This window comes from Panthera onca (assembly GCF_046562875.1).
Source record: "Panthera onca isolate mPanOnc1 chromosome E1 unlocalized genomic scaffold, mPanOnc1 haplotype 2 h2.Chr16_ul_4, whole genome shotgun sequence".
NCBI lineage: Eukaryota > Metazoa > Chordata > Mammalia > Carnivora > Felidae > Panthera > Panthera onca.
Window position 1 is genome coordinate 620,782 of NW_027675818.1, and position 26,290 is coordinate 647,071.

A 26,290-nucleotide genomic window follows, 5' to 3' on the forward strand; every position below is an offset into this window, starting at 1 on the left:
TTATTTATAAATAAATTGCCTTTAAATTAAATCCTAATTTGTAGGTTTTATCATATGGAATCTGAAAGCCTTCTCTGACCCCATTAACTCTAACTCTTTTAAATTTTTTTTTATGTTTTACTTATTTTTTGAGAGCAACAGAGACAGAGCGTGAGCGGGGGAGGGGCAGAAAGAGAGGGGGAGACACAGAATCCAAAACAGGCTCCAGACTCTGAGCTGTCAGCACAGAGCCCAACACGGGGCTCGAACTCACAGACTGCGAGATCACGACCTGAGCTGAAGTCAGACGCTTAACCGACTGAGCCACCCGTGTGCACCCCCCCCCCCCCATTACTCTAACTCTTTAGATAAAAGTTTAAATCCTAAATATACCTAATCAGTATTGATTATGTAACTACCATAATTTTCTTTTATCTTTCCCTTAATATTTTGCAACATGAAGTCAACTTTAAAACAAAATAATAACACTAAGAAAAAAAATGTAATTTGCAATTTGTGGGTCATTCTGACATCCTGACATTGACAGTTAAAAATTTTTAATATAGGGGTGCCTGAGTGGCTCAGTCAGTTAAATGTCCAAATTCGGCTCAGGTCATGATCTCATGGTCCGTGAGCTCGAGCCCCTCATCAGGCTCTGTGCTGACTGCTCAGAGCCTGGAGGCTGCTGCAGATTCTGTGTCTCCCTCTCTCTCTCTGACCCTCCCCTGCTTGTGCTTTGTCTGTCTCAAAAATAAATAAACATTAAAACATTTTTTAAAAATTGTTTTTAGTATATTATTCAGTATCATTCATGATTAGTTTTGTTTTTCTCCATTAAGTATGTTTTTAAAAATCTCTTCCTATTACACATGGTGTCACTCCCTTTTCTTTCTCTGTCCGGACATCCTTTGGTCAAGATTATCTATGTGTATAATTTTAAGCTCAATTTGGCTCAGTTGGTTGAGTGTCTGACTTCAGCTCAGGTCGTGATCTCACGGTTCATGAGTTCGAGCCCCGCATTGGGCTCTGTGCTGACAGCTCAGAGCCTGGAACCTGCTTCGGATTCTGTGTCTCCCTCTCTCTCTCTTCCTCCCCTGCTCACAGTCTGTCTCTGCCTCCCTCAAAAATAAATAAAGATTCAAAAAGATTAGAAAAAAGAATTATATAGTTCTAATAAACTTGCTACAAATAGAGCAGCCTCTTGCCTGATCCTTTCCTCAGTTTCTCCAGAGGCAAACATTTTAGCTGATTACCTGATATTTGTTTTCATGACTGTAAATAACATGTTTGTATTGCTTCTTGTTGATTTTTTAAAATTTTGGGTAGACCTAGTAAACTCCTTAATATGAAAAATAAGGATTTAGCTCTGTTTCATTTTCCCTGTCCCCACCATATCCACTTCCCATACCTATCCATCCTCCTAATATAGTCATAGGGTAATTGAGTAAGTTTTAATTCTGTATTTATGTTAATATATTTATGTACACACTATTCACTGCTGAGCCACATGTAAGTATCTTGTGGCTGCTTTCTCTTTCTGTACAATTTTTCCCTCTTTGAGTTGTCTTATTTACTTATTTGCTTGGTTTAAAAAAAAAGTATATATATTACTGATTGAAGCTTAGACTCTGCCAACTGTCTAAATATCCTCTTCGTAAGTTTGTCTGCACAAGGTATTCTAGTAGTTTTGTCTTCTTGAAGAAATCTTCTTTAGAGTATTTTGATGTTCTTCAGTATGAATTTGTTGCCCTCTACATTTTGTGTGCAACTGTCATCTTGAGATGTTTCTTCATTAACATGCTGGAGACTTTTCACTTCTCTCCTCCTATGACAGATTCTGTCTTCATATTTTATTGATAGTTTGGGTACAGAATTCTAGATTGTAAATAATTTTCTATGTTTCCTACTTTTCAGTATTGCCATTGAAGTGCAAAATTTTCTGACTCTTGACTTTGACACTGATTTTTTTTTTTTTCAAGCATATAGGATATTTTCTAGTCTTCTGAAAGTCTCCTTGAAAGAAGTTTCTTTGTAACGATTGTGCTGAATACAGCGTCCTTTGATTCTGGAAAATTAAAATAATTTGTTGATGATTTCCTTTCCTCTATTTTTTCTGTCTCTGTGGAACTCTTGATATTTGGATATGTGACATAATGGGATGATTCCTTTTTTTTTTAACCTTTTTCTCTTATCTCTTTGTTATGCTTTATTTATTTATTATTTATTTCATGAGTGAGAGTGGAAGAGGGGCAAAGGGAGAGGGAGAGGGAATCTTAAGCAGGTTCCACACCCAGCGCAGAACCCAACATAGGGCTCAATCTCACGACTGTGAGATCATGACCTGGGCCGAAATCAAGAGTCGGATGCTTAACTGACTGAGCCACCCAGGTGCCACTCTTTGTTATGTTTTCTGAGAGAGTTCCTTAAATTTATCTTCCAATGCTTCTATTTAGTTTTTCATTTGTACTTTTAAATTTCCAATAATTTCTTTCCCCTCTGTTATTTTATTATAATATCCTCCTCTTATTTCATGAGCATTTCTATTGTTCCACAAACAATATCTTCTGTTGCAACTAAGAACTTCTGTTGCAATGCTTTTGAGATTTCCTTTTTCATTCATATTCTGTCTCCTCCAAGGTATTTTTTTCTGTTTGTTTTTCATTTTAGGAGTGTTCCTCAAATGTCTGGTGATCTTTGGTTGTCTACTCATATTTGAGAATGGTGAACTCAAAAGCTATTTGGAAGCTCTGAGACTGAGGGCAAAACTAGCTGATTATGAGCTGTAGGATAATGATTCTTTTTTCTTTTTTTTTTTTTTTTTTTTTATTTTTTAATATATGAAATTTACTGTCAAATTGGTTTCCATACAACACCCAGTGCTCATCCCAAAAGGTGCCCTCCTCAATACCCATCACCCACCCTGCCCTCCCTCCCACCCCCCATCAACCCTCAGTTTGTTCTCAGTTTTTAACAGTCTCTTATGCTTTGGCTCTCTCCCACTCTGGCCTCTTTTTTTTTTTTTTTCCTCCCCCTCCCCCATGGGTTTCTGTTATGTTTCTCAGGATCTACATAAGAGTGAAACCATATGGTATCTGTCTTTCTCTGTATGGCTTATTTCACTTAGCATCACACTCTCCAGTTCCATTGTAGGATAATGATTCTTAACCAGAGATGATTCGGAGATTTCCCCCGCCCCCCGCCCCGAACTTCCCCTTCCCCCAGGAACATTTGGAAACATTTGGAGACATTTTTGGTCATCACAATCTGTATTACTGGCATCAAGTGGTGAGAGGCCAGGGATGCTTCTGAGTATCCTACAATACACAGGACAGCTCTCTCAATAAAGAAGTATCTGTCTCAAAATGCCTGTACTGCTGAGACTGAGAAACCCTGCTATCGGGTGGTCTGGCTGGGCTATTTGCCTGGAAAACCCTTAATATGACTGTCTTTAGGGTATATTTCCTTTTGAGATGGTCAGAGTGTTCAAAGAAACTTTGAATATCCTTCCCGCAGGTATAGCCTTGCTTCATAGAATTCCAGGTGTTAAATAAGACGAAAGACTGAAGTTCCCATTATTCAGTGTAAGCCTCCCTCCGAGTTTTGCAGGTAATACTCCTACCCTCTATTGTGTTTAGTATTCCATAATCCAGAGCCCTTGTGTTTAACCCTTTCTGATGAATTGTCACTTTCCTGCTGGAGTAGGAGAAGATCAATAACTGGCTGTGCCCAGTGGATAAAAGTGAATATCTGGCCGTGTGAAGAGACCCTAGGTATCAAATTACTACTTAAAGGGATTTTAACCAGTTCTTTCTTTTTAGCTTCACTCTTACCCTCACTTTTAGAGATACCTAAATGCTACTAATTTATGAGCTTTTGGAGTTTTTGTGTTATGAACTGGGTTGCTTCTTGGCTTTCCCCATTCTGCCTTATGGTTCAGCCTTTTCAGGTCTACTAAGTTCATCAGCTTTCCAGATTCCAAAATTTAATTGTAGTAGTTTCTTTTCCTCTTCTTTTTTGTTATTATGGATTTGTGATGTTTTAAAAATTCCTTTAGTTTATTTTTGAGAGAGAGAGAGAGAGCGAGCCGGGGAGGGCAGAGAGAGGGGAAGACACAGAATCCAAAGCAGGCTCCAGGCTTCAAGCTGTTAGTACAGAGCCTGATGTGGGGCTCCAACTCACAAACCGCGAGATCATGGCCTGAGCTGAAGTTGGACACCTAACTGACTGGGCCAGCCAGGCATCCCCAAAATTCCTTAGTTTAAATGGAGTGTTTGAAGGCTGTTCAATTTGCTATTATTACCTGAACGTTTCAAAGTTTATTTTGAATTCTAATTTTGTCTTTGATGTGGAAGTTTTTTCATTAATTTTTCTTTTCTGACATAGATATTACTAATAATCACATACCCACTCCCATGCATAATAATTCATGTTATTCATTCTTCTGAATCCTTGCTGATTTTTTTTTACTAGTTCTGTTATAGAGAAAGGAATATTGTCTCCAAATATAATTGTAGATTTGTCTATTTCTCCTTTCAGTTTTGTCAGGTTTTGGTTCATGCATTTTGAATCTCTGTTGCTAGGTGAATTCACATTTAGAATAGTTCTATCTTCTTGGTGAGCTGATTCTTTTATCATTATGCAATGTGTATGTGATCACTGGTAATTTTCTTTTCTCTCAAGTTTACTTTTTCTGATTCTAATATAACTCCAGTTTTCTTTTGATTAGTGCTTAGATGGTAAGTATTTTCCATCCTTTTACTTTTAACCTTCTTATATCACCAGTTTTGAAGTATTTTGTAAACCACACAGAGTTGGGTGATGTTTTTTGTATTTATTTGTATAATTCCTGTATTTTAATTGGAGTGTTTAGATCATATGTAATGTAATTACTTATACATTCAGACCAGGTGTACCATATTATTATTTGTTTTCTATTTTTTCCTCTGTTTTTCAACCATTTTCTCCCTTCTTTTTTTGGGAGCATTTTTTTAGTATGTGAATTTATTCTATATGTATTTTCACTATATCTCTGTATTTTTCCAGTGGTTGTTTTAAGGATTATAGTATACATACTTAACCTTTTCTAGTATGCTAAAATAAATATTTTACCACTTCAAGTGGAATATAGAAGTTTTACCCTTATATAGATCTTTTTACCCTCCCTCTGTTAAGCTGTAATTTTATTATGTATTACCACTATACACACTGAAAACTTCAGACAATGTTTTATAAGTTTTGCCTTCAATGATCAAACATATTTTAAACTTCTAAGAGGAGAATAATAGTCTATCATAAAATCAAGTATTATAACATTTGAAATACTTTAAAATGTGTTATTCAAATGTAAGGTACTATTCTGAGCCATCAGATGAATTTTATAAAGGAAGCCCCAGTGGGACATTGTATTAATATTTTTCTGAAGAGGTTATTTTATATACAAACTATTTTTTCCCACAAGTACTGAGAATCTTTAGGAGGGTAAATATTTGTATTCTGATGTTAAATGAAAAACAATTTTTTTAATGTTTATTTTTGAGAGAGAGGGAGACAGAACGTGAGTGGGGGAGGGGCAGAGAGTGAGGGAGACAGAATCTGAAGCAGGCTCCAGGCTCTGAGATGTCAGCACAGAGCCCAATCTGGGGCTCAAACCCATGAGCAGTGAGATCATGACCCGAGCCGAACTGGGATGCCCAACGAACTGAGCCACCCAGGTGCCCCTGTATTCTGATTTTATAAATAAAAATTTCCCCACTCCAACTTCCTTATACTTCAGTATGCTCATAACTAAGGGATTTGTAGCTGTATTGGCATATTTAGCCTATAATCTTTCAAAATTGGCAGAGTGGGGAATGAGAACTACAACCTTCAGTAGGCTATCACTTTTGATTTGGTGCAACTTCAAATAGCTTTGGATAAAAGAATTTAAATATATTAAACCAGAAGATTATATTTAACCTAGTTAATATTTCAGTCTTAGTTATCAGCTCTGTTAGTTTTTCAACATATTAACCTTATTTAACTTTTTAAACTTTGTTTATTTAAGCAATTGATAATTTCTTGAATAGTTTTCATGAGGACTTAGTTGTTACTTTTTAAAAACTATTACAAATGGTACAGGTAAATAGAATAATTAAATATGTTTCTCTTGCTTAGCAGGTATGGAATCATCTGCCTTGGATGAATCTACTTCAAACAGAAAGTTATCAAATATATCAGAATGTTATCCACAGTATAGGATGAAAAGCAGTTTCTCTTCCAGACTACGTGAACCATCATTATTCCCAAAGTTAAATGGAAAACACCTCCAATATCATAAAATTATGGAGGATAATGATTACCTTGAACTTAAAAGATCAAAAAATCCTTTGCAAATAAAAAAATTCCTAAATGGGGTTGATAGCAGTGATACAGGATTCTGGGAACCATATTCAAAGGATGGCATAAACTTTAAGAAAAGTTCAGAGAAGATTGAAATTCATGACTCAAAGTCTACGTCACATAGCTTGAAGAGCATTACAAGCCTCAAAAAGTCTCTGGATAAAAGTGATAATTTTAGTATCCCGAAACTTCAGAAGCCAGCTGTGAGAAGGCATTCCAGCCTCCTAAAACGGGTTTCGTCGAAAGAAAAGATTGCAGTGAATGCTCTGGGTCAGTATCATATATGTAAGTCAAAATATAGGTCCTTGAGTTCTTGAGTCATCACAGAAACAAGCTGAATTAACCATTGATTAGACAGTTGTTTGCATTTCATTTGTCAGTGCTATTGAGTAATCACCACTTCTGGTATATAGATCAGTGTATACAACACAGTGGTTTTAAGTTGTGCCTTTTTAGATGGTTGTGTTCCCTTTTTCAGATGCCTAACTTTGACCAAGAAGTTTATTCAGAGATTAATTCAACTCACTCAAGTTCCCTAGAAATAGAGGGCCTGTTTTCTTTTGGAAATGCTTATTTTATAATTTTTAAACTAAATATGTAAGGAGTCTATGTGAAATTTTTGTTCAGGTTCCGTAATTTAAATATATGATATCCATATCCAACATGATATGATAATGCTTCAGATATCATCTCTTTTGGACATGGGAATATGAAGAAAGATAAAATAACTACTATTTTACAGTTTGGGTCCCCAGGGCTTTATGGTCTTTCTCAAAGATGAGCAAGGTTTTCCAACCAATATATAGTTTCCTCCTTCCGTGGTACCTCTATCACAGAAGTCCTGTGTTTGGAACTTAATTAAATACTCCTTCCTATAGTCCTTGGCTGAAGTTACTCAAGTTGTTTATTTTCTTGAAAGAAACTTATCTTTTTATTGCATTTAATATTGAAGGTAATTGTTAAAATGAGTGCTTAGTGAAATACTAGTGGTTCTTACACAGTAATACAAATTTTAAACAACTCAGTTGAACAGAAAATGTGCTCTTTTAAGGAGGCACAACAATGTTCTTTCTGATTCCTTTACTGATACACTACTATTACTCTGTGCCTCATTCCTAATTCTGAGTTCTTTATATTCCAGTAAGATTAAAACACTTGTTAAAGGAACAGTGGAATAGTAGGCATTTAGCCCATGGGTAGAAGCAGCCTGTGGAAGAAAGTGCTTATCTATCTTGCTGGTGTCGCCAACCTTTGCCATACTTAATATTCTTTGTAAAGAGAAGTGTGAAATAGTTTATCTGGTATAACTTCTCAAGATAAATTGATGGTAATTGAGCATTTCTGAAATGTGACTGTCATTTGATATACATTTTAAAAACATTTTTAACTTTTCATGTTATGATAATTTTTAAATCATAAGAATTACACAAAGGGAAAGACATTTCTATATACTCTTCATCTCGTTTTCCCAGGTATTAAGATCTTGTATAATCACAGTACAGTGAACTAAATCAGGAAATTGACACTGATACAATATTATTTACTATTTCATCTGAAGACCTTATTCAATTTTTTTCAATTGGTCCATAAATGTATTTTTCCTGGTTCAAGGTCTCATCTAGGATCACACGTTACATTCAGTTGTCATGTGTCCCTTAGTCTCCTCTGATCTAGGATAGTTTCATGACCATGACACTTTCGAAGAGTATTGACTAGTTAATTTGTAAAATGTCCCTCGTTTTGGGTTTTCCTTATATTTCTTCGTAAGTTCAGGTTATGCATTTTTGGTGGGAATTACAGAGAAGTGATACTATGCCTATCTCAGTGCATGATATTAGGGGACTCATGACGGCCATGCGTATCTACTGCTAAGATTTTATGATTTTGAAGATTGTGAACTGAAAACATGTAGCCTAAAATGATGGGAAGGGGAAGAACTCTCATTGTTTGCTTGGAATCCTGGAATTTAGACAAAACACTTTGTTGTTGTGATCTCTTGAACTCGTTCATTATATTTTAATCAGAACCAAGCAGCATTGGCTGGGTCACTGGAACAGGCTGTTCCTCCAAACAAGTAGTTTATAAACATTTATAGAACTTCAAGATTGTTTTCTGTTTGAGCTATATGGGAAATATTTAGGTATAATGTAAGCTACAACAGAAATATGAAGAAAAAAGCAGTCATATGAGGTAATAATAATTAGATAAAACTTGTTTTCTAATTGCTAAAGACTTTGGGGGCTAATTATTGCTTAAGACACATAAATTCTGTGGCTGAATAGTCTTCTACATTTTGTATATTTACAAAACATCTGTGAAGCTATCAATAAACTCCAAGAAAATTACATTGCTGCAGAAGAACTTCAATCCATTTTGCCTTCAATAGGAGTTACTTTATCAGACAAAGAGTTCAAGGAGATTGTGGCAAAGACTACTCAAAATGGTGAGACTGATAATACCAAACTTTTTGAAAAAATTAGATACTTTTATGGGATAGTATTAAATGATGGAGTAAGTTCTCAACTAGGAATGGAACAGAATGGGCCATGCTAAAGAAGATTCTAAAAGAACAGATATAAAAATGGAAAGTGGAAAAAAAAATTCCTGGAAAATCTGCCCTAATGCATTGGTTTGGAGGGACTAGGCCTTTTATATCTCAGAATTGTTATGTAACACTCTATCACTATCCCTAGCTATGCCTTCCCGTATGGGACAGGTACTGGAAAGGCTGGCCCAGTTGTAGGGAGGTTCAGGCAATAAGAGCACAAAATCCAAGGGGTACAAAAATCTCTGAGCAAATAGCCTAAAGCATCCAAGAAGAAATAACCGGAGATTCCAAAATGGTAAGGAAGTGCTACAACTAGGAATTTAGGGCTAATGGTACTTAACCAATCAAGGCAGATGATTAGCATCTAGATGTTAAATAGCATATCCCGGTCACCAGCCTAAGTTCAAGGCAGATTTTAAGTTTCCAGGAAGAGCTTTTGTATTGGAGAAGTTGTTTTATCATTAAGTAAGACCCATCCACAACAGAAGTTCAGCTGAGGAGAGGGCAGAGGCAACATTTTGGGGAAAGACTGACTTGGGAATATGTTAGAAATGAATTCTTAGAACCTGAGCAAAATTTCTTAGCTAAGGCAAATGGGAAAGAAGATTAAAAAAAAAAAAAAACCTAAGGTGTAGGTGCTACTAAAATTATTGAGCCCTTTCATGTTGCTTATCAGGATTGGTAGGATCACTGTGGAGGGTGTATATCTAAAAATAGGTAGTTAATTGGATCAGCTGATAGTAATGGGGACACTTGGGTCTGTCAGGATTGGTCAGTATTGTCAAGGTGTCTTAATGGATAGCATTTTGACTGGGTTTTCATGATGGTATGAAATAGACTCCTTAAGTTTCTCATGGTCCATCTATATGGTCACCTTTCCTTTTTCCTATATCTATCAAAAATTGAGGACCTAGCTCAGTCCATTGCACTTTATAATAGGTATTTAAAAATTATTGAGTAATTATCAAAATGAAACGAACTGACCTAATTCAGAGACTCATCTAGGGAGACAGGATATGAAAGGAGAAATAGAATTATGATGAAGTGAAGAAGTAATTTTTTTCATAGTTGTATGAAACTATGAATTTACCTTTTATGCAAAAATATAAAGAATGCATGATCTAAAGTCTTTATTTTACAGGAAATGGAATGGTGAAGTTAGATGACTTTATGAGCGCTCTCTCCAAGGAGCAAAGTCTTCCTGAATGTGATGGTAGGTAGGAAATTTATTTTAAAATGATTTGGAGGAAAGAAGTGGTTAGGTTGAAAAGAGGTTCAACTGAACTGAGTTTGCTTTTTGGGTAGATACTTAATAGTTCTGAAATTCTCAGGCAAGCCATGAAAACTTGATGTATTAGGGTAGTGATAGCTAACTTGCTTCCCTCACAGAATTGTTAGATGGATTTTAAAAACTGTAAAGTACTACATAAATGTATAGTAAGGTAATGAGGGATTCCAACAGGTGATTAGCCCCATTTTTAGCAACTGATGGGTGATTTGATTTTTAATTTTTTTATAAGGAACTTGTTTGAATGAAATACTGGTTTTGTTTCCCTTGTTTTAGAACATTTCTAAAAAAACTGTATTAAGCTATAATTTACATACATAAAACTCACTCATGCACTAATTTTCATGAAATGTATAGAGTCATACAATCAACACCACAATCAGTTTGTTAAAAATTTTGCTTGCAATGATTTGGGTTTTTATGCAAATAATTAAGTATTTTTCAGCAAGATTAAAATGAGAAATGAAAGATACTAAGCCTTGCTGTTTTTATTTCCTTTTGTTTATTCATATGCTAAAAATGAAAGATAAGCTTTTTGTGTCTTCCCAAAGGATTTCTCAGATAGAGAAAAATTAATCCAAAGGAAGAGATTTTTCTCTTATACTTACATGAAGTCTCATGTTAAAAACTACATTATTGTGGCGCCTAGGTGGCTCAGTCCATTAAGCGTCCGACTCTTGGTTTCGGCTCCGGTCATGATCTCACAGTTTGTGAGTTCAAGCCCTGTGTTGGACTTCTTGTGGGCAACACAGGGCCTGCTTGGGATTCTCTCTTTCTCTCTCCGCCCCTACCCTGTGTGCTCTCTCTCTCTCAAAATAAATAAACTTAAAAAAAAAGCTACATTATAATTTGTCAGTTATGATGAATTGCTTAAGTGGTGTTCTTAAAGACAATATTAGCAAATTTCTTGAGTGCTTTACCTTGTAATCATTCATTCACGAACTTAGTCACCGTTTCATTGCTGTTTTGTGAAGTAGTGTCGTGGTTGTAGCCGACTTCTCCCTCCCATTTCCCCCGTTATACTGTTTTTAAAATTTATCTTATTTTAACGTTTTATTTATTTAAATAATCTCTACACTCCACATGGGGCTCAGACTGACAACCCCAAGATCAATTGTCTCATGCTCTTTGGACTGAGCCAGCCAGGTGCCCCTAAAATTTATTTTTAATGGTGGTATCTAACACGTAACATAAAATTTGTCATCTTAACCATTTGTAACTGTACAGTTCAATAACATTAGGGTTACGTATATTCACACGGTTGTACAACGAATCTCTAGAACTTTTTCATCTTGCAAAACTGAAACTCTATACCCAGTGAACAACAACTACCCATCTGTGCCTCTCCAGCTTCTGACAACCATCATTCTACTTTCTGTTTCTGTGAATTTGCCTACTCCAGATACTTGAGTGGAATCATATAGTATTTGTCTTTGTGAATGAATGGCTTATTTCACTTATCATAATGCCCTCAGGATTCATCCATGTCGTAGCACGTGCCAGATTTTTCTTTCCTTTTCGTGCTAATATCACATTGCATGTATATGCCACATTCTGTTTGTCCATTCATCCATTAATAGACACCTGTGTTGCTTCTACCTCTTGGCAATTGTGACTAGTGCTGCTGTGAATGTGGGTATGCAAATACCTCTTTGAGCCCCTGCTTTCAATTCTTTGGGATATATAATCAGAAGTGGACACAATCCAGGTTTGTAACGTTTCCTTCACTCCTAAAATTCTCTTGTGCCCATTTATCATTAATCTCTACCTCCATTCCCAGGCAACCACTGATCTGCTTTCTGTTTCCATAAAGTTGCCTTTTTTTAAAAAACATTTAATATAAATGAAATCATAAAACATGTGGTCTTTTGTGCCTGACTTCACTTTTTTTGAGGCTAATTCATGTTGTTGTATGTATCAGTAGTTTGTTCCTTTGTATGGTTAAATAAGTCCATATTACATTTTATAGGTATATTCCATTTTGTTGATGATTCACCAATGTATGACCTTTGCTTATTTGCAGTTTGGGACTGGTATGCATAATGTTGAAATTAATATTTGCATTGCAGTCTTTCTGTGGACATGTTTCCATTTCTTTTGGGTAGATTCCTAGGAGAATAATTGCTAGTGTATATGGTAAATTTATGTTTTACTTTTAAAGAAATTACCAAACTGTTTTCCAAAGTGGCTATACCATTTTCATTCTCACCAGCAATGTGTAAGGATTCTGGTTTCTTCCTATCCTCCACATTTAGGTATTATCTTTTTGTTTATAATCATTATAATTAATAATTGTGTAGTGGAATTTCATTATGGTTTTAATTTTGCATTTCCCTAATGACTGATAATGTCAAGTTTATTTGCACATGCTTACTAGCTGTTCATATATCTTTGGTGAAATATATATTCAAATCTTTTGCCCATATTTAGAATTCCATTTTGATTTATCTATAGTGTTTCAGAGTATATCTCTTTTAAAGTTGTTGCTTCAGGTATATATACATAACTTATCACACTATTGGTGTCATCATTTTTCCAGTTCAAGTGAAATACAGAAGCCTTATCTCCATATACATCCCTCCCTCCTTTATGATATAATTACCTTAAATATTTCCTTATATGTATTTAAAACCACATCAGGTGGTATTATTTTTACTTCAACCATCAGACTTGATTAAAAAATTCAAGAGAAGGAAAGCCTACTATATTTACCCATATTTTGACTTACCATTTTCTTTTTTCCTTCTTGATATTCCAGAGTTTTTTTGTTTTATCCTTTATTTTCTGTTTAAGAACTTCCTTTATCCATTCTTAGGTCTATTGACAACAAATTCTTTTAGTTTCCTCTCATCTGAGAACATCTTGATTTCCTCTTCATTCCTGAAAAATAGTTTTTCTGAATATGGGATTTTACGTTGATAGTTCTTTACTTTCAGCACTTGAAAAATATTGTGTCACTTATTTCTGGCTTCCATGGTTTCTGCTGGAAATTCTGTCATTCAAATTGGTTTTCTTTCCCTATAGTGTTTTTCTTAGGCTGCTTTCAAAATGTTCCCTTGTCTTTAGTTTTCAGAAGTTTAATTATGATGGATCTTGACATGGATTTCTTTGGATTTATCCTGTTTGAGGTCCACTTTCGTCTTGGATCTGTAGGTTAATGTCTCTTGATAAAAATTTGGGAAGTGTGCAGGCATTATTTCTTTGAGTGCCTTTTTAAGTCTCTTTTCTTCTGGGACTCTGATGGACACAAATGTTAGATCATTTTTATATTCCTACAGGTCTCTGGAACTGTTCATTTTTTTCTTCAGTTTATTTTCTCAGTGTTGTTCATTGGATGATTTCAGTTGCCTTCAATTCATTGATTCTTACCTTTCTCTCCTCCTTTTAGCTGTTGAGTCCATCCACTGAACTTTTAATTTCAGTCATCATATTTTTTAGTCATTAAATCTCCATTTGGACTTTCTGTGTTGGTGTTTGTGCAAGAGAAAAAGCAGGCAGCTCTCCCAGTCCTCACATACTGTCCCTATACAGGAGAAGACCCCCACCCATCGGCCCAGCCTGATAGGCCCTAGGCCTCTACCACCTTTTTCCTTCCCCAGGCTCTAGGACTGACAAGATAGCTGATGGTTCTTTGGGACGCCCTGAAAAAGTTGATGTGCTGGATAAACTCTTTACCTCTCCAGGAGGAAACTAAGAGCTCGGAATTTTAATCTAATCCTGTGCTGAACAGAGGGGAAGATCACTGCTTTCTACCAGCCCAAGCCATCGCTTTATTCTACCCCAAATACTGGACTGTGCTAGACCCATCAGAGCTCCAAGGCTGGCAAAACAGACGCCAATCTTCTGGGGAGGCATTTTGGAAAAGCTGAATTTCTGGATATGTGGACCAAACTCTTCTTCCCCTTGGTTGAAGCTGGGAGCTAGAGTCTTTTTTGGATCATATGGTGCTGCATTGGAGGCAGCACTTGTGGGAGGGTGTCCCAAATCTCTGTACCAGCTTCAGTACGTCTGGTTTTGCATTCTCCTGGGATACAAGAGCCTGTCCGTTAGTTTCTAATTTCTCACAAAAGGAATTTATTTTTTAATTTCTGCTGAATCAGTGTGTTTGTGGGGAGAAGAAGGGTCCAGGGCGTCCTACTCAACCATCTTACTGACATCACTCACAAGCTGTTTACTTTTTTAAAAAAAATTTTTTAATGTTTATTTATATTTGAGAGAGAGAGAGAACGAGAGTGGGAGGGGGCAGAGAGAGATGGAGACAGAATCCGAAGGTTTCAGGCTCTGAGCTGTCAGCACAGTGCTCAACACAGAGCTTAAACCCATGAGTCATGAGATCATGACGTGAGCTGACGTCAGGTGCCCAACCAACTGAGCCACCCAGGTGCCCAGTAAAGCTATTTACTTTTAAGTGAGAATTTTTTTCATCTAAAAATTCCTTTCACAAGATAGTATCATATATCTTGTTCTACATATTTATACATAAAAATTACCTTTTTAAGAATCATTTTAAGAATCATCTAATTCAGACATCATTTTGATCATTTCTTTGTTTAGTAATCCATAATGACATCCAGTGACTGCCTAAAGTCGATTAACTCCTGATAATGGCTTTAATGCCCTCCACTGCCCAGCTTCCTCACTTTCCCTATCCTAATCTTCTATTAGAGAAAATCTATTTGAGTTTAGTTTGTTCCAAAATTTACACAAAAACACACCCGCATGCATACCTGTCGACCCCCTTAATAATTCTATGTGTTTCTAAGTTATTTTAAGAAAATTTTATTGCATGGGCACCTGGGTGGCTCAGTTGATCGAGGGTCCACTTTGGCTCAGGTCATGATCTCGCCGTTCCTGAGTTTGAGCCCCATGTCTGGCTCTGTGTTGACAGCCTGGAGCCTGCTTCAGATTCTGTGTCTCCCTCTCTCTCTGCCCCTCCCTGACTCATGCTGTGCCTTTCTCTCTCTCTCAAAAATAAACATTAAAGCTTTCATTGCAGTAAAAATTTGTTTAAATTTAATGGAGGGAATACTGCCCAAATTTGTGAAGCATATATTCCAAAGTATCATAAAAAGACATGTGGGATAGTTATTTCCAAGTGATAATATTTATGTACACAGAAGATAAACTAAGATTAACCAGGGACTGAGCCATGTATTGCTACAAAATCTTACCCCAATTCATTATTCAGGATTGAAAGTTTTCTACTTATTTCTGTATCTGCTACCGAGAAACAGACTACTAAGAAACTTTAAATTGTTAGAAAATTAAATGGGGAAATTGTATAATATTTTTGTTCCTGTGCACTTAAATTGCAATTAAATTGGCACTTCCTTCGATACAGAGATTATAGCAAAGTAGAATATATTTTTGGCTCTCATTTTGTACTTTGTTGGTTTTCAGTATTAAAGATTCTGGTAATTCTTTTCATATATAACATTTCTGAAGTTATTTTCTATGCTTGTTTAGTGTTAGAACTAAAATTCATCTTACTATTGGTGTTTTCTTTTTGACTTATATTTAATACTCATTAGCATACTGCTTTATTTTCAGTGTTGACTGATGTCATTAAAGCCATTGATAAAATTAAAGATGAAAATATTGATTATGAGGATATGAATACTTGTCTTCAGCATTTTGGAGTTTACCTTTCTAAGCCAGAATTTGAGAAGATCACAGAGTTGACTGAAGCTGACAGTAAGTGAAAACTGGGTTGACACATGTGAAAAGATGGTCACTTTGCTATTTTTTTCCCTCAGAATAATGACTTTATTTTTTTGATTAGAAAAAAGTCCATTAAAATGAAGTCAATACAGAAAAATACTCAAAAGCACAACAAAACACACAAAATCCCATGATCCAGAAATATCCAGTATTAACAGTCTTTCCAGACATTTTTTTCCTATAGGCAAAAGTACAAACAAAAAGAAAGTAGAGTTTGTGGTTTTGCTTTCTGACAAGGAAGAGGTCAGGACAGAAGTCATTAAATGGGACAAATGACTCTTTATTATGCCAAAGCCTATAATTCATAAGGAAGGTACTAGTTTTGAGTATCTCTACCCTTATAACTTAGCAGCATCTTTTCTAAAGAGAAAGGGTGGTTGTGAGATAGACAAGTGTGTGGGGCTATCGATGAAATAAGAATGGCCATGAAGAGTATGTGAAGAGTACAGGAAGAGTATGTGAACTTTTATTACAATATATTTCTTATTTTGTGTGTATTAAAATTTTTCCATAATGAAAAGCAAAAAAAGAATAGAACAAATAGAAGTTATGTGCCTTACGTGAGAAAATAAGACTTTGTTAAAAGACATTATAGAATACCTAAATAAATTGGAATATATCCCATATTAATGGACTCAGAGACCCCCAAGTCTGCCAATTCTCATAATTAATTTACTTATCTAAAGCAATTCTAATAAAACCCTGACTTTTTTGATGAATTGATTCTAATATTTGTATGCATAAACAAAGATCAAGAGTAGCTAAAACACTCTTGAGGAAGAAAAACGTGGATAGGGTGTATGAGTGGTGTTGGAGGGATCTTGCTACCCTGGATATTAAGACTCATTATAAAGTTACAGTAAGTAAAACAGTGTGAAAATGGCACAGGGATAGAGAAATTGACTGATAGGACAGGATAAGTAACTTCCAAATATATCTACACACATATAAGGAAACATATATAATGAGGTGGCAGATTACTGGGGGGGAGGGGAAGCACCAGTTAATAAATGGTGCTGGAATAATTAATTATTCAAATGTAAAAAATAGAATTGGATCCCTACCTATATATCATATTCAGTAATGATTTCCAGATACGAACACTAAAATTCTCTTTAGAGAAAGAAGAAAAATTTTCTGACTTAGAGTTACAAGGAATTATTTTTAAGATACAAAATCACTAACCAGAAAAGAAAAGATTTATACATTTGACTACATTAAAAATAAGAACTTCTCTTTATTAAAAGGTAATACAAACAGAATGAAAATACAAGCCACAAATGTAGCAAAGATTATTATTAAAAAAATTTTTTTTTAATGTTTATTTATTTTTGAGAGAGAGAGAGGTGCAGAGTATGAGATGGGGAGGAGCAGAGAGAGAGGGAGACAGAATCTGAAGCAGGCTCCAGGCTCCCAGCTGTCAGCACAGAGCCCTAAGCGGGGCTTGAACTCATGAATTGTGAGATCATGACCTGAGCCAAAGTTGGATGCTTAACTGACTGGGCCACCCAGGCATTCCAGAGTAAAGATTATTTGTAACACTCATAACAGCGAAAGATCATTGTGGAGAATAAATAGAAAACCCCTATAAATTAACAACCCAAGAGAAAAATGGCCAAATTACAAGAACAGCCATTGCCAGATGAAGAAACATAAGTTGCTAATAATCATATGAAGTCTTTTTATACATCATAGTAATCAGGGAAATGCAAAATTTAGGTCACAATGAAATACCTTTTGATGCTGACCAAATTGGCAAAAATTAAGGTCTGTTAATTTAATTGTTGGTAAATAAGGCAAAAGTGGTGAAAGAACTTTGAAAAACATTATGTAGTATTCTGTAAGGTTTTCATACTTCATGGCTTAGAAAATCCATTTTTTAGTGATACATCCCAGAAAATCTCTGCACTGATGTGCAAGGAGACATGTTAAAAGTGCTCATAGCAGCTCTGATCCTAATAGAAAAAGGAAGGAAGGGAGGAAGGAAAGAAGGAAGGAAGGAAGGAAGGAAGGAAGGAAGGAAGGAACAAAAAGAAACAACATGATCGGTGATAGAATGTATAAATAAATTGTGGTATTTACCACTGATGCATGATGAAATACTGATAATGTGTACGTTAGTGAAAATGAACTATAGCAATATACTATATGGATGGTTCTTGGAAATATATTGAATGAAAAAAGCAAGTCTAGGTTGCTATAGTGTGATTATTTTTATAGAGCTGTAAAACAAAATTAAGGAATATTTTGTTTATCCTGTGTAAAATTTTATGTAAAAAAGCAAGACCTTGGTTAATTTTAAAAAATTCAGCAATGTTCTCTCTGTAGAGAAGCAGTAGAATAGAATGGGGGAAGCACAGACGCAGATGCAGTGGTGTTAATAATGTTCTTCAACTGTGAGGGAGAGGAAGGGGGAAAAATGTTACAGAGAGGGAGTGAGGCAAACCATAAGGACTCTTAAATACTGAGAACAAACTGAGGGTTGATGGGGGTGGGGGAGAGGGGAAAGTGGCTGATGGGCATTGAGGAGGGCACTTGTTGGGATGAGTACTGGGTGTTGTATGGAAACCAATTTGACAATAAACTATATTAAAAAATAATAAAAATAAAAAGTAATTTTGTCCTTAAAACAATAATGTTCTTCAAATGGGAGGTGGGTTCAGTGGTTCAGCTAAAACATTTGTGTATCAAATAGACATTATCAAAAATAGGGAATCTATTGCTTTAGAAAGTTATATGTTCCTGTTAGTGAATGTAAATCTTCATTAACTCTAACATTCGCCTAGAATTTTTCAAAGTCTCATTTTTTTCAAGTCTTTAAATATTTGGTTAAGAATACAAAGTAATTTGGTGCTCCTTAAAGTAAACTTCTCAAAGATTCTTTATCTTGGAAATAGGCAATAGGCTGTGCCTTATCTTTTATAGATTAGAACTGGAATTTGATTTTTTTAGTGGGATAAACAAAGGAGTAGTGTTATCAAAAGCTCATCCTATTTATATAAAACCTTTATATGCGGCCTTAGAAAATTCTTAGAAATCTTTATCCATTCTAATATTGGGATATTATATATAATCAAAGAAAGACATTTTCTAAGTATAGAATGACTATTAAAATGTTTAATAGTTTCAAAAGCATACTGGAATAAAGATAACAAAGTGAATGGTAGCCTGAGGTGGGAGAAACCAGAGGTCAAGAAAGCTCACTTCTAATCTCTGATCTTGTATTTCCTTTTGTGACCTGGGGAAAAAAATCATGATATCATGTCTAAGTATTTTTTAAAATGTATAAAATAATACACTAATTCTTTACCGACATATCTTTGAGTTGTTGTCAGGCCAAGACAAGATAATGTAAGTTAAAATTAAAAATGTTGTACGCTTGTAACTAGAAAGATTTTGATTAACTTTCCTGGCATTTTTCAGTTTTACTTTCTCCTTGTGTGTTGAATTGCTTTTTCCTCTTAGAACCATATATTTTTAGTGGTATTAGCTGATGGCTATAATCATGTTATCTCCCTATAATTTATTTTACATAATTCTATAGTTGTCATAATTAACATTTGAAGATATTGAAGAAAATATTCTTTTCTCCTTAGAAACGAAAAAAGTGAATTTTAAAGATTTCATTGATACAATGATGACCAATACGGAACGCTTCTCTGAAAAATTATGTAAGAACATCACATTTTGTGCTTTTATTTACTTTTTCAAGTTTATTTATTTATTTTGAGAGACAGAGAAAGAGCAGGGGCAGGGCAGAGAGAGAGAAAGGGAGAGAGAGAGAATCCCAAGAAGACTCCACACTGTCAGTTACAGAGCCCAGTGCACAGCTCGATCTCACAAACCATGAGATCGTGACCTGAGCGGAACTCAAGAGTTGGACACACTTACCCGACTGAGCCACCCACCCCAACATATATTGTGCTTTTAGTGGACCAACTGGTGTGACAAACTTTAGAAGAGTGTAGCAGACTAGAAGAGGTAGTCATCCTGTAGATCATCAGCCAAACAGATGCCTGGCTTACTGCTGATGTTTGGTTTCAATCTTCTCTGTTAATGATTTCTAAATCTCGAGCACTTCCATGTGCAAATGAATTGAAAGTTTTTATGAGCTTCCTGTTTATCCTCACACTTACTATAAAGAGCTAGAACCGTGTATATAAAATTCCTTTTCGGAAGATGTAAAACGTCTTCCCAGTTTGGGGAAGTGATGCCATCTAGTGACTAGCGCTGAGTACTCATATGCAGAATTTCCTCTTTCATTTGTTTATATATTTTTTTCCATCTTCCAATTTATTCAGTAATATTTACTGAGCCATTGTTATATATGCTTTCTGTTAAGCTGATGAGCTGTTAAGATGAGAAAGACAGTCTTGGCCACTCAGAAGCTCACTGTAAAGAAATACAAGGTCTTATATGTACATTTTAAATGGAGTGAAGCTAGTTTAAAAATTGAAGCGAAAAGTAGCATTTTGTTATTTTGTGCTTAGCTGTTGGGTAATAGTGCATTTTAAGTAACAGTTATTTTACCTTACACTAGAAATCAATTTAATTTGCTTTCTATACAAGGTGGAACATAATAGATTAATTGGATGAAGAGATTATTTGCATTGTTAGTCACTTCATTTATCCTAGGAATTTTAGTTTCGTGGAGATAAAAAGTTTTTGTTTTTGTTTTTAAACATTTTTATTATTTTTGAGAGACAGAGAGAGCACGAGCCGGGGAGGGGCAGAAAGAGACAGAAACACAGAATCTAAGCAGACTCTAGGCTCTGAGCTTGTCAGCACAGAGCCCGACGTGGGGCTCGAACTCACAAACAGTGAGGTCGTGACCCAAGCCGAAGTAGGATGCTTAATCAACTGATCCACCCAGGCACCCCGAGTTAAAAAGTTTTATTATCACGGAGTTGTATAGTATATTATCTTACTCGTATCTATAGTTAAATTTCCTTTCTTGTTGTTAAATATTGCACATTTATATTCACTGCTTTCCTTTTTTCTTCATCTGGCTGCTCATTTCTTCACCAGACAGCTTATTGGTTCTGTATACCTCATTGGGACCTTCTATCCATTTATCCCTCAACTTTGTCCTTACCCACCAGTCTCCCTGTTTTCACTTTTCTTCCTTATCCACTTGAAAATCACTGGTCTGTGTACCTCGAATACCCTACAGTCTTCAGTACCCTAAATTGCCCTTTGGTTGCACCTGTCTTACAAAACTCCCAACCCTGGCTTTTCCTCGTGGCTGACATCATTTCTAGAGAAAATTATATAGCTCAGCAGATTGAACACTTTGAAATCTTGACCATCAGTGTCTGGTGGCCCTCAGCACTACCTAGGAATTATGTGATTCCCACCCTCTCCCAGTTAGTTTATTCTTTTACTCTCTGAAATAACTAATTAACAATCTCCATTCTCTCAAACTTCCATTCCTACTCCAACCTTAGCCCTTCTCACATTTAGCAGATAACTTAGCCTTTATAAGGAAAATAGAAGCCTGTCACTATTTTGAGGACGTTAAGATATTTCCCAATATTTTCTCCTAAAAGTTTTTAAGTATTTCTTTTTCATAGTTAAGTCTTTAATTCACCTGAAATTGATTTTTATGTTTAGAGTGAAATTGGGATCCAATTTAATTTTTTTCCATAAAGATATTAGCTGGTGACAGTTTTATATTAATTCTTTGAGATTTATGTATTATATAAATTGATTTGGAACCTGACACTCACACATGATGGCCTTGGGATTTAGGTTATCATTGGAGATTTTATTCCTTCTAGTCATACCTCTGGCAGAGAACAGGCTTTCTTCTTGAATTCCTAAAAAGGTGACTAAAGTGTTTTTATTAATAATTTTCAGATGGAAAGATTTTCCGGGGCCCTGTCTTTTTTGGGAAAAGTTTTCAATTAGCAATAATCGCGCCTCGGATAAACCTCATTGGCTATGATACTGCCACTGTGCAAAGCTGGGCCCTGTCTTTTTTTTGTTTGTTTGTTTTGTATTAAATTATTTTTTAATGTTTATTTATTTTTGAGAGAGCAAGAGACAAAGTGCAAGCAGCAGATAGGCAGAGAGAGAGGGAGACACAGAATCCGAAACAGGCTCCAGGTTCTGAGCTGTCAGCACAGAGCCCAATGGGGGACTCGAACTCACAAACTGAGAGATCGTGACCTTAGTTGAAGTCGACGCTTAACTGACTGAGCTACCCGGGCCCTGGTGTTAAGTACGCACCTCTATAATTCTAGACTTGTCTGTATCAAGTAATAACAATAATACTTATTATATTACTCACATTTATTGAGGGTTTACTATGTGCCAGTACTGTTCTAAATAATTTTTATTTATTAACTCACTTAATTCTCACATCAACTCTATTATTTTTATTTTATGGATGGGAAAACCACAGCACAGAGGTTAAAGAAGTCACATAGCTAGTATGTGGTAGAATTAAGATTAGAACTCGGGTAGAGTGGTGCCTGGTTGGTTCAGTCAGTTGAGTGTCCGACTTTTGATTTTAGCTCAGGTCATGACCGCAGCGTTGTGAGATGGAGCCCCACATCAGGCTCTGTGCTGGGCATGGATCCTGCTTAAGATTCTGTCCTGAGAGGCCCTTTGTCAGCTTGGCAGAGTGGTGCCACCCCAGAACCCGGGTGTGTGGAGTGGGATCCTTTAAGACGTTGGGGTTTGAATCCCAGCTGAGTGCCTGGGAGGTGCAGGAGACTGTGGAGCGGGACAAACTGACCAGATCGTGCCTGTGCTGTGCTGTGAGGGCTGCCTGAACAGGGTGGTTTGGTCTAGGGAGGAGAAACTGCGACGATGCCATTTTCCTCCAATCACCAACATGGTGGGGCTTCAGGGAACAGGACAGCAGGCCCCCAGTGGAGGTTGGACTGCTTACACCAAACCCTGCCTCACCATGCCTGGCAACTGCATATCTGCTGGAGGGAGAATTGACCCTTACCCAACCAGAGGGTCCCTCCTCCAGACCAGCACAACCACTGGTTCCAGGGCACCATCGGACAACGGTCCGGCAGTTTTTCATTTTCTGATTTGATTTTTGGAAATACATATTTTCTTTTCTTGTCTTTTCTCCTTCTTCTTCTTCCTTCCCTTCTCTATTCTGGTTGTTAATTTGTTTAAGCAGGCATTTTTAATCTATGCATTTTACACCTCTTCTGTATCTCCTCCTTCTTTATTTTTCTCTCTCTCTCTAGATTAAGCCATATAGTTTCTCTGATTCTCTGCCTGCTCAATTTTTTTTTCTCTTTCCCTGCCTCTGTCATTTCCCTCTTTCTATGGGATAAGGCTTCTTCCACCCCCTCCCCTTTTTAATTTTTTCCAGGGTTACTTCAATGAACAAATCAAAGCACGCCTGGTGGAAAGTCCAAACCACCAGTGCGAGTAGGGGTATAAAGCAACCAGAGTCACAACAACAGAGAGCATGTGACACACTCCAAAAACACCTCCTGAAGGGTCAGGCCCTGGATAGTATATGACCCCTTTTTAACATAGTAGTACTCACAGGGGCAGGACACATAACAAACTATTAAAACACGTAAAAGACAGAAAACTAGACAAAATGACTAGACAGAAGAATTCTCAAAAATTCTAGGAAGAAATGACAGCCAGAAAAATTGCTCAAAACAGATATAAACAATATATCTAAACAAGAATTTGGAATAATAGTCATAAGACTAAGAGCTGGGCTTGAAAAAACTATAGAAGACAGCAGAGAATCTATTGCTGCAGAGATCAAGGACACAAGAGATAGTCATGATGAATTAAGAAATGCAGTAAATGAGATGCAAAATAAACTAGATGCAGAGACAGCAAGGATGAAGGAGCAGAGGGAAGAATAAGTGAAATAGAAGATAACATGGAAAATGATGAAGCTGAAAAAGAGAGAGAGAGGAAAATATTAGACCACGAGGGGAGAATTAGAGACCTAAGTGATTCAATGAGATATAATAATATCTGTATCATAGGAATTCCAGAAGGAGAAGAAAGAGACAGGGGCAGAAGGTTTGTTTCACCAAATTATAGTTGAGAGCTTCCCTAATCTGGGGGAGGAAGCAGACATCCAAGTCCAGGAGGCCCAGAGAATTCCCTTCAGAATTAACAGAAGCAGGTCAGCCCCAAGGCATGTCATAGTGAAATTGGCAAAATACAAAGATAAAGAGAGAATTCTGAAAGCAGCTAGGGACAAACGGGCCTTAACCTACAAGGGCAGACACACAAGGGTAGTAGCAGACCTGTCCACTGAAACTTGGCAGGCCAGAAGGGAGTAGCTGGAAATATTCAATGTGCTGAATAGGAAAAATATGCAGCCAGGAATCCTTTATCCATCAAGGCTGTCATTCAGAGTGAAAGGAGAGATCAAGGCTTTTCCAGACAAACAAAAACTGAAGGAATTCATGACCACTAAACCAACCCTGCAGGCACTCTGTGAGTGGAATGCTGCAAAGACTACAAAGGACCAGAGACATTGCCACAATCATGAAACCTACAGATAACACAATGACACTAAATCCATATCTTTCAGTCATAACTCTGAATGTAAATGGGCTAAATGCCCCAATCAAAAGGCATAAGGTATCAACATGGATAAAAAACCAAGTTCCATCTATATGCTGTCTACAAGACACTCATTTTAGACCTGAGGACACCTGAAAATTGGAAGTGAGGGGATGGAGAACCATATATCATGCTACTGGAAGTCAAAAGAAAGCTGGAATAGCCATACTTATATCAGACAAACTAGATTTTAAAGTAAAGACGGTAGCAAATGATAAAGAAGGGCATTATTGTCATAATTAAGGGGCCTATCCATCAAGAAGAGATAACAATCGTAAATGTTTATGCCCCCAACTTGGTAGAACCCAAATTTATAAATTAATCACAAACATAAGCAATCTTACTGATAATAATACGGTAATTGTAGATGACTTTATTTTTTTTCAATATATGAAATTTATTGTCAAATTAGTTTCCATACAACACCCAGTGCTTATCCCAAAAGGTGCCCTCCTCAATACCCATCACCCACCTTCGCTTCCCTCCCACCCCCCATCAACCCTCAGTTTGGTCTCAGTTTTTAAGAGTCTCTTATGCTTTGGCTCTCTCCCACTCTAACCTCTTTTTTTTTTTCTCCTTCCCCTCCCCCATGGGTTTCTGTTAAGTTTCTTAGGATCCACGTAAGAGTAAAACCATATAGTATCTGTCTTTCTCTGTATGGCTTATTTCACTTAGCATCACACTCTCCAGTTCCATCCATGTTGCTACAAAGGGCCATATTTCATTCTTTCTCATTGCCACGTAGTATTCCATTGTGTATATAAACCACAATTTCTTTCTCCATTCATCAGTTGATGGACATTTAGGCTCTTTCCATAATTTGGCTATTGTTGAGAGTGCCGCTATAAACATTGGGGTACAAGTGCCCCTATGCATCAGTACTCCTGTATCCCTTGGGTAAATTCCTAGCAGTGCTATTGCTGGGTCATAGGGTAGGTCTATTTTTAATTTTCTGAGGAACCTCCACACTGTTTTCCAGAGCAGCTGCACCAATTTGCATTCCCACCAACAGTGCAAGAGGGTTCCCATTTCTCCACATTCTCTCCAGCATCTACAGTCTCATGATTTGTTCATTTTAGCCACTCTGACTGGCGTGAGGTGATATCTGAGTGTGGTTTTGATTTGTATTTCCCTGATGAGGAGCGATGTTGAGCATCTTTTCATGTGCCTGTTGGCCATCCGGATGTCTTCTTTAGAGAAGTGTCTATTCATGTTTTCTGCCCATTTCTTCACTGGGTTATTTGTTTTTCGGGTGTGGAGTTTGGTGAGCTCTTTATAGATTTTGGATACTAGCCCTTTGTCCGATATGTCATTTGCAAATATCTTTTCCCATTCCGTTGGTTGCCTTTTAGTTTTGTTGGTTGTTTCCTTTGCTGTGCAGAAGCTTTTTGTCTTCATAAGGTCCCAGTAGTTCATTTTTGCTTTTAATTCCCTTGCCTTTGGGGATGTGTCGAGTAAGAGATTGCTACGGCTGAGGTCAGAGAGGTCTTTTCCTGCTTTCTCCTCTAGGGTTTTGATGGTTTCCTGTCTCACATTCAGGTCCTTTATCCATTTTGAGTTTATTTTTGTGAATGGTGTGAGAAAGTGGTCTTGTTTCATTCTTCTGCATGTTGCTGTCCAGTTCTCGCAGCACCATTTGTTAAAGAGACTGTCTTTTTTCCATTGGATGTTCTTTCCTGCTTTGTCAAAGATGAGTTGGCCATACATTTGTGGGTCTAGTTCTGGGGTTTCTATTCTATTCCATTGGTCTATGTGTCTGTTTTTGTGCTAATACCATGCTGTCTTGATGATTATAGCTTTGT

The 26,290-nt window shown here is 36.5% G+C and overlaps 2 pseudogenes; one reads left to right on the forward strand and one right to left on the reverse strand.

Annotated features, from left to right (window-relative positions):
• Positions 1-26,290, forward strand: part of LOC145715152 (EF-hand calcium-binding domain-containing protein 13-like) — a 98,902-nt pseudogene that overhangs the window by 40,262 nt on the left and 32,350 nt on the right.
• LOC145715155 (U4 spliceosomal RNA) lies at positions 21,755-21,881 on the reverse strand (annotated as a pseudogene).